The sequence below is a fragment of the Triticum urartu genome, chromosome 2A (genome assembly GCF_056163025.1).
Source record: "Triticum urartu cultivar PI428250 chromosome 2A, HENAU_Tu73, whole genome shotgun sequence".
Taxonomy (NCBI): Eukaryota; Viridiplantae; Streptophyta; class Magnoliopsida; order Poales; family Poaceae; genus Triticum; species Triticum urartu.
The window spans coordinates 108,039,146-108,047,946 of record NC_141874.1 but is presented as its reverse complement, the minus strand read 5'-3'; the positions used below and the strand labels follow the sequence as shown (position 1 = coordinate 108,047,946).

Sequence of the window (8,801 nt, the reverse complement as noted above, 5' to 3'; positions counted from 1 at the left end):
ATTTTGGTCAAAATAGTGTGAATAGTGACCTATAATAGCAAATAAATTTTGTCTTTTTTGATGTAAAGTCAACGTTGGGTTTTTCATGGAAATTTATATACTAGTACAAAAGTAAGTTAAGTTTATTCTAAAAAAGCTTCTGAACTATTTTAATTTTTTGTTTAATTATTAAAAGAAATCTTCATATAGGGTGTACATACAACCAGGAACCAAATTGTATTTCCCTAAGGGAAAATAACTACTATTCGAATGAGAGGAGAAGTGATGTTGGAAGCAAAAGCTGGCCAGAAGACATAGGTCAAAAATGTCAGACGTGCTGACGTGCTAGAGTGAATACAAAAGAGCACATGGCAATACTAAAACCCATACATAACTGCATGGTCATGAATCTTCAACAGATCAAGGGCTCACGGGAGAATCCCTAATATCGTGTCTCCTTTTAAACAGTTCATTTGGAATGCTCCGTGACTAATATGTTATGGTAGAGTCGTGAGACTATGTGACACCGACAAATTTAATCTGTAAAAAGTTCTCTAGAAGAGATACCTCTCCTGAACTAACACTTACAAACCGATCAATCTTGCTAAACAGTAAAGATATGAATAAGAGTGCGGAGCATTTCGCGTACTTATGGGCGTACGCGGCAATGACACACAAGCATAAAACCCATCACAAACACACACACACACACACACACACACACACACACACACACACACACACACACACACACAAATGGAAAAGCATAAACAACATCAGCAGCACATCAATTGACACACACACAGGGGCATGCATGCATGCTGTATCGTCAGAGTCAGAGGTAGCACTCGTAGAGCTTGATGTCCATCTGCAGGCGGAAGTAGTAGAGGCCCTCGATGGCGTCAGTGCGGATGGTTGTGACGCCGCGCGCCATGAAGAAGTCGCCGGTGCCGCCCACGACGGAGAAGTCCCGCGTGGCGTCGCCCATGAGGTCGGCGCCGACGAGGTTGAGCGTGCCCTTGTGCGCCGTCGAGTTGAACACGATGGAGAAGCCGAACCAGGAGGTCAGCGACTCCTGCTTGTCGTAGAAGTAGAACCCCTGCGCGCGCGCCGCCGGCTCCTCCCCGGCCAGGGGCAGCGCCTTCCCCACCGTCATGGGGTCGTTGAACACCATCAGCGCGCCGAAGTAGGTGCTGTTCTTCCAGTAGGTCGTGGCCAGCGCCGTCGGCTTGGTGGCCGCCGCCGTCGTCGCGTTGGCCGTGTTGTTGCCGTTGTAGAGGATGTCGTGGTAGTAGAGCGTCATGTTCATGCACGGCTCGTCGGGGCTGCTGGAGACGACCCTCGTCAGGCCGTGGGCGGCGCCCGCCATGCCGAGGAGAAGCACCACGACCACGACGGTCAGAGACAGCTTGGAAGATGGCGCGAGGCCTTGCATCGTTGACAGACCAACTGTTACCGAGTGTAAGCTCCGAAGAATCGACAAGCTAGATGTAGTGCCTGGCAGGTCGTGTTGTGGTGGTGTTGAGAGCTCGACTTGTGCATGCTATTTATAGAGGTGCATGCATGCCTGCATGGAGCCGTGGGGCATGCGTACTGAAAGTACTCAGTTTAGTAACTTAGATTCTAAGCTCTCTTGCACTTCAAGTGACCAATCTTGTTTATAATTGATTCGGCTGCGCGGTGGGTAGCTCCATATAACAAGGTAAAGCAAACCCTAAAAACGATTAAGCATCTTTGCTATTGGGCAGCCGATTATTTTCCCTTGCTGGGCAGTCAGACGTCAGCCTCGCGATGAGGTGCACACGAGCGTCCCAGGTTAGGTCGGCTTCCAAAAGCCACACACATGAACTGCCGTTTCTTAGTTTGGATCAGAGAATGTTCGTTCATGGGATAAAGTTAGTTGGTTCACTGGAACGGACGCAATGCCCAGAGAGGCAGCGCATGGTTGGTACGTCAAAGTAAGAGTTAATACCACTATTGGTACATAAACTTGTAGGGGCGGGAACAATTTCATACAAAAACTAAAAAACCCCACAAAACTAGTCCTCCAACTTGACTGTTGTAACAAATTCATACAAAGCCAGCCCGAACTGCACACGTGGCGCGCCAGGTAGGCTTTGTCGGGCCCGATGCGTGTTTTTACAAAAAAAAACCTCGCGCTTTAGCAATTTCGCAGAGCAGTCCATACCATACCTCCGACAGAAAACCCCCTGGTCGTCGGGCCCGATGCAAACCCCTTCCAAAACCTTTCCCTTCTCTTTCGCCCGTCCCCTGTTCCTCCTCATCTGCTCCTGCTCCTGCGAGGCGACGCCGCCGTCGGCCTCATCGGCGCCATGGAGCCGCGGCGTAGGGAACTTGGCGAGTGGCCTCCTGAATACGGTAAGCACTCCTCTGCCTCCTCTGCCTTCTCCTCTGCTTCCTCTGTTCCTGCCGGCGGAGTGGTTAGGTTTATTAGGCCGATCATGCCGATGTAGTGTGAATTTTGGGTCGATCTGCTCACTAGGGTTGGTTGTGTGCGTCCCCAGGGTTCCTAGGGGAAGTACTTTCCATGAGCTTGTCTAGGGTTTCTTGATGCTGATTTGGGGAATTCAGGGGGGTCAATCAAGGGCAATGTGAGGGGATTTGACCTAGGGTTTTGGGTAGCATACAGGGAAAGGGGGGTCCTTTAGGTTAGAGAGGAAAGGGGTCATGTGTTGATGTGATTTTATTGTTCAGATATTCAGAGATTATATGCTATTGTTGCACTGAACTGTAAATTCACTGTAAAGTGTGATGAAAGGGTGGTCTTTCAGTCGATATTTCAGTGAAAAAATGCTTACTTTCTCTGTTTGGCAAAAGTACAAGCTTTTTTGAGATGAAAGTCAGCATTTTTACTATTGTTTTGTGATGAAAGGGTGGTCTTTTAGTTGATATTCAGTACATATTTCTGTTTGAAAATCATGTACAGATTCAGTTAGAGTTTGAGCACTGTACTTTGTCAGTTGAAACTATGATTCAGTTATAGTTGAATGTGTTGTGCACTAAAAATTTAATGTGTCAATTATTGCAGTGACAAATGGAGAAGCTAGCCAGTTTTCCTCAGTGGAGTTTGAGCACAGTGGGATTTTGTTGGGGGAATGCATAGGAAGAGAAATGAAGTTCTCTTACATTGGGTGCAGTCATCAAGCTTTTGACTACTGTCATTCAGACACATGGTCACTGGGGATGATCAAGTATTGCTTGGCAAGGATGGACTATGACCCTACAGACCCTCAAATCAAGGTGTATTGGATTTTGCCAGATAAAGACTATGGTGATGGCCTACTTTGTGTGGACAATCCAGATGTTATAGCTGCTATGGTGAGGTCCAGCAGAGAAGCCAAGACATTGGATTTGTTAGTTGATGAGGAGAACAAGATTCAGACCTTATATCCTAAAATCATACTAAAAGGATGCCCAACTGCAGATGGAAATGAGGATGAAGAAGAAGGAGAGGATGCAGATCATGATGCAGAGAATGCAGAGGAAGGAGAGGATGCAGAGGGAGATCATGATGCAGAGAATGCAATGGAAGGAGAGGATGCAGATGCAGACAATGCAGATAATGCAGTTGAAAACAATGATGGAGAAGAAGAGTTGAATGAAACTGACTCAGACTTTTATGAGAGTGACTATGATTGTGAAGATGGAGATGATGATTTGTTTGCTCAGAATGTGGACAAATCATTGAATGACAACAATGAAGAAGAGGAAGAGATATTTGAGGAGGAAGATCCACTGGATGATGATGAGCTCAACCTGTCAAAAGATGAGTTGGAGAAGTTGAAATATACATTCAGAATATTCAATGTAGAAATGGACATGAGCAACCCAATCTTCAGGGTTGGGCAAGTATTTGGAGAAATGAAAGAGCTAAGGGAAGCAGTCACTACATACACAGTCAAAAACAGAGTGAAAATCATTAAAGCTAGAAATGAGGCAGAGAGATTCATTGGTGTGTGTCAACCTGATTGCCCTTGGAGGTTGAAAGCATCTAGAGACAATAGAACAGGAAGCATTGTCATCAGAGAGTACAATGGAGAGCACACCTGTCAGAAAACATGGGATTCCAAGTGCTTGACAGTGAAGTACCTGACTGAGATATTTATGGATGAGTTCAGAGACAACAAGAGCATGGACTTGGGTACATTTGGAAGAAAAGTTCAGCAGAAGTTCAAGCTTAATCCAGTGAGAATGAAGCTTGGCAGGGCCAGGAGTGTTGCACTTAAAATCATACATGGTGATGAGAAAGCACAATACAGCCAGTTGTGGGACTATGGACAAGAACTGAGGAGAAGTAATCCAGGGAGCAAATTCATTGTTTGCACAACCAAAGTGAAGGAAATAGGTGACCTGCTTCCAAAAGATCACCTATCTTCACTATATTGGGCCTATGATGCTTGCAAGAGAGGTTTCCTGAGGGGGTGCAGGCCAATTCTATCTGTTGATGGCTCTCACCTGAAGAGCAAATACAAGGGTGTGCTGCTTACAGCTGTTGGGATTGATCCCAATGATTGCATATTTCCAATTGCAATGGGGATGGTGGGGGTGGAGTCAACTTACTCTTGGGAATGGTTTCTCACCACTTTGAAGAATGATTTGAACATCATTAACACCTCCCCTTTCACTATAATGAGTGACAAGTAAAAGGTGTGTTCCATTTGTCCAAACATACTGATGTTGCATATTTCCATATGGTATTGTTGTCTCACATGTTTATGAACTAATTTTGCAGGGTTTGATCAATGCTGTTGAGAAGATATGGCCAGATGCAGAACACAGATTTTGTGTTAGACATCTTTATCAAAACTTCCACCAGAAGTTCAAAGGAGAAACACTGAAGAATATGTTGTGGGCCATTGCTAGGTCAACTAATGTGGACAAGTGGACCTTGAACAGAGAGAAGCTGAGGGCACAGAACTTGGAGGCATATAATTGGTTGGATGGCAAGCCCCCCAACCAGTGGGTGAAAGCATACTTCAAAGATTTCCCCAAGTGTGACATCTTGCTGAACAACATGTCAGAGGTGTACAACAGGTAAACTTCAGTTAGTTCACTTTTGTAGCAAACAAGTTCAGTTATGTTTAACACAATCTTGCAGTGTCACTGAGTTCTGACAACACTTTACTATGTCTCTCTTGCAGCTACATCTTGGATGCAAGAGAACTGTGTGTTATATCAATGCTAGAATGCATAACACATAAATTTACTGTGAGGCATGACAGAAAGTACAAAGAAGCTTCAGAAAAGTGGACTGGACTTATCTGCCCCAAGATTAGGAAGAAACTGGACAAGAATGCAGAGTACTCAGGTAACTGCTTTCCAACACATTCAGGACTTGGCATTTATGGTGTTGAATCAGGCAACAACAAGTATGTTGTGGATATTCCAGCAAGAACTTGTGATTGCAAAAAAATTCAATTGGATGGCATCCCTTGCAATCATGTGATTGCCTGTTGTAGAGCTGATAGGATTGACCCTGAAACATTGGTTCACAAGTGCTATAGCAGAGAAAACTATCTAAAGGCATATGGGCACAACATCATGCCTATGAGGGACAGGAAAAGCTGGGAAAAGATGAATGGCATTCCCATCCACCCTCCAGTCTTCACAAAGAAAATGGGCAGGCCAGCAAAGAACAGGAGAAAGACACCAGAAGAGAAGAAGAAGAAAGATGGAACTGTTTACATCAACAAAAAAGGAGTGGCAATGCATTGCTCAATGTGTGGCAGTGCTGACCACAACAAGAGAGGACATGCCAAGTTTATGAGGCAACAGGAAGCTCAATTAGAAAATGATGATGAAGTTGGAGATCCTTCAATTCTGCAGGTTAAATCAGTGATTTCAGTTAACTATTTTTCTTTGAATTAGGACTTTGAACATTGATTTCAGTTAACTGCATTTAAGTTCAGTTATGTTACTAACATGATTTTTTTTCTGACTACAGGATATTATGCCAACAAGACTTGATCCTAGGCTTGATCCTATGAATGACAGAAGCAGTATGGTCTACACCATAGGCCAGGAGGTGCACTTTTAATATTACTGTCTTTCTCTGAATTTGTACCTGCATTTCATTTTCTCATTTATATCTTCCTGACATTTTGTGATCCTGCATAGGAGAGGGCATATGTGAGCACTTGGAATCCTCTTGGGCCACTTCCTGAAGAGTCTGCTTTTGTGGTGCAAGCTAGGGATTCTATCCCTCCCAGAAGAACCACAACCACAGCCACAACAAGTGTGAGGGGAAGAGGAAGAGGAAGGAAGAAAGCTGCAGTAGTACCACATCCAGATGAGCCAGGGTCAAGTGCAACTGGAGGAAGAGGAAGGAAGAAAGGAAAGACAGTGAGATCTGGCACTACAGAGAGAGGAGGATCTTCTGGGAGTAGAGCAATAGGCAGAGGAGTGGCTGGGAGGAGAGACAGGAGGGAAGCTAGCACTTATCCAGCATACAGGCTCATGTTTGGTGAAGATGGAGCAAGGGAGCCAATACCTGATCTCAATTTAACTGAAGAAATTCCAGTTTCTCAAAATGCACCTGGGGGTGACAGTTAGATGTCTGTTTAGTTCATAAATGAACTTCATGCTAAACTGTAGAAGTTCATGTCTGAACTTCATGGCAGCATTTTTGAGTGCAAGACATTTTTCATAATTTATATTTTGTGGCAATGACATTTAGAATTTTTTGGTGACAGACAATATACTTGAGTTGTTTCATAATGTCTGAACTCCTGAATTTTGTGCTAAATTTTATGCATTTGGTGAATGTATGAAGTAACTGAATATGGTGATGAAGCACATGTACTCCATTTTACTGAAATAACTGAATTTGGGTGAACTCCATTTATTGTGTGTGTGCTGGAGACGCCCAAAAATAAAAAATAAAAATAAAAACAAAAAAATGTTTGGCCTGGGTCTCGAACCCAGGACCTATGGTTCAACAAGTAGGGTACAATGCCAGTGTGGTAAGAGTAGGAACTTGTTAGTGCTACATGGAGTAATCTACTTGTACTTCTCCATTTTCCTGAATTTTGCACCTCCACTTTTGCACTAACTGAATTTTGCACCTCCACTTTCCATGCCAGTGCGGATTTTTTTGAACTAACTGAATTTTGCACCTCCATCTACTTGTACTGCTCCATTTATTGTGTGTTGGAGATGCCCAAAATAAAAAAATAAAAAATGCTGGCCTGGGTCTCGAACCCAAGACCTGTGGTCAGAGAAGTAGAGTGCAATGCCAGTGCGGTAAGAGTAGGAACTTGTTAGTGCTAGATGCACAAAGTTACTTGTACTCTTCACAGAGACGCCCACTCCATTCTGGACGGTTCGCGTTCCCACCCACCGCATCAATAAATCCACGCCCACCCACCGCTCCGCCCACCACTCACCACTCCGCTCCCCACTCACCACTCCCCACACACCGGCCGCGTCGCCTGCTCTCCCCACTCACCACCGCCGGCCACCGCCGCCATGGCGAACGTCGAGGGCTGGAAGCTCGCACTGGAGGATCTGGCCGGCAACGACCAGTCCTTCTGCGCGCAGATTCGAGAAGTCTGCACCTGGTTCCCCACCCCGAAGATGATGCTCATGCATGCGCGCGGGTTGGCCAAGCAGCTGACGGACGGCGAGAAGGCCCGTGCCTTCCCCACAAGACTCACAGTGCTGCCGCCGTCCTTCCTCGTCTGGGCAATGCGTGAGGGTACGCTCAGCGTGGATCCGTACCAGCGAGCTAGGTGGTGGATGTACCGCTCCACCACCTCTCTGGCCCCGGTCCCCCTCGACGACGACCCTGCAAATGTCGTCAGCGTCGTGCTCGCGCTGCCTGCTCCAGTCGACCCTGCGGACTACGCCTCTGACGACGACCTGACAGAGGCTGTTGTCATCAGTGACGACGACACAAATGCGGACGAGGTTGTGCTCGTTGCGCCGGTCGCCAGAGAGGGTGGCAGAAACATGCCCATCGACGTCGAGCTCCTGCCGGACGTCGAGCTCCTGCCAGAAGAGGTGAAGGTTGAACAAGAAGAAGAGGTGAAGGAGCCAGAGCAAAACAAGAAGAAGGCGCCGCTGAAGAAAGAGGTGAAGAAGGTGCGCCGCTCCATCCGCCTGCAACAACTCAAGAACTGAAGAAGATGCAGAAGAGGTGCAGAAGAGTAGTTAGGTATGCTGATCTATATGTTGGCATATAAGTTATCTATTTTGAGCAGTCCATGTTGAACTGCTGTATCTATGGCAATCTGGTGTTGAAGTGCTGTTGAACTGCATGTTCTCTGCCCATGTGTGTTTGCTGTTGAACTGTAGGTTGTCTGCTTATGTTGTGCCCATGTGCACACATCCTAAAATAGAATGTACTAGGTGCTCACTTTGTGCCAAATATGCCAAGTTGTACTACCTGAAGATCCCTGGGCCCCTTCGAAATGGTTAACTTAACTGAAATTTGCACTGTTAAGTTAACTGAATTTTGCTTAAGTTAACTGAATTTTCATGTCAAATAAGAGAATCATTGATTTCAGTTAAGTAAACAAGCTACTGATTTCATGTCAAATAAGAGAATTTTGCAACAGAATTTTTCAGTTAAGTAAAGTGGCCACTGATTTCATGTCAAATAAGAGAATTTTCAGTTAAGTACACAGAAATGAGTACAAGCCACAGATTTCATTTCAAGCCACTGATTCTAGTTTGGAATGTTTACAACACTGAACATAGATAATAGGTAGCCACTGATTTCATATAATCAGTACAAGTAGCAACTGATAACAAATAGTTTCACCTCTCAAATCATGCCAAATACTAAATTACCTAACTTA

At 45.2% G+C, this 8,801-nt stretch overlaps 1 pseudogene; it reads right to left on the bottom strand.

Annotated features, from left to right (window-relative positions):
• Positions 1-503: 503 nt before the first annotated feature.
• LOC147984126 (dirigent protein 5 pseudogene) lies at positions 504-1,484 on the bottom strand (annotated as a pseudogene).
• Positions 1,485-8,801: the final 7,317 nt, after the last annotated feature.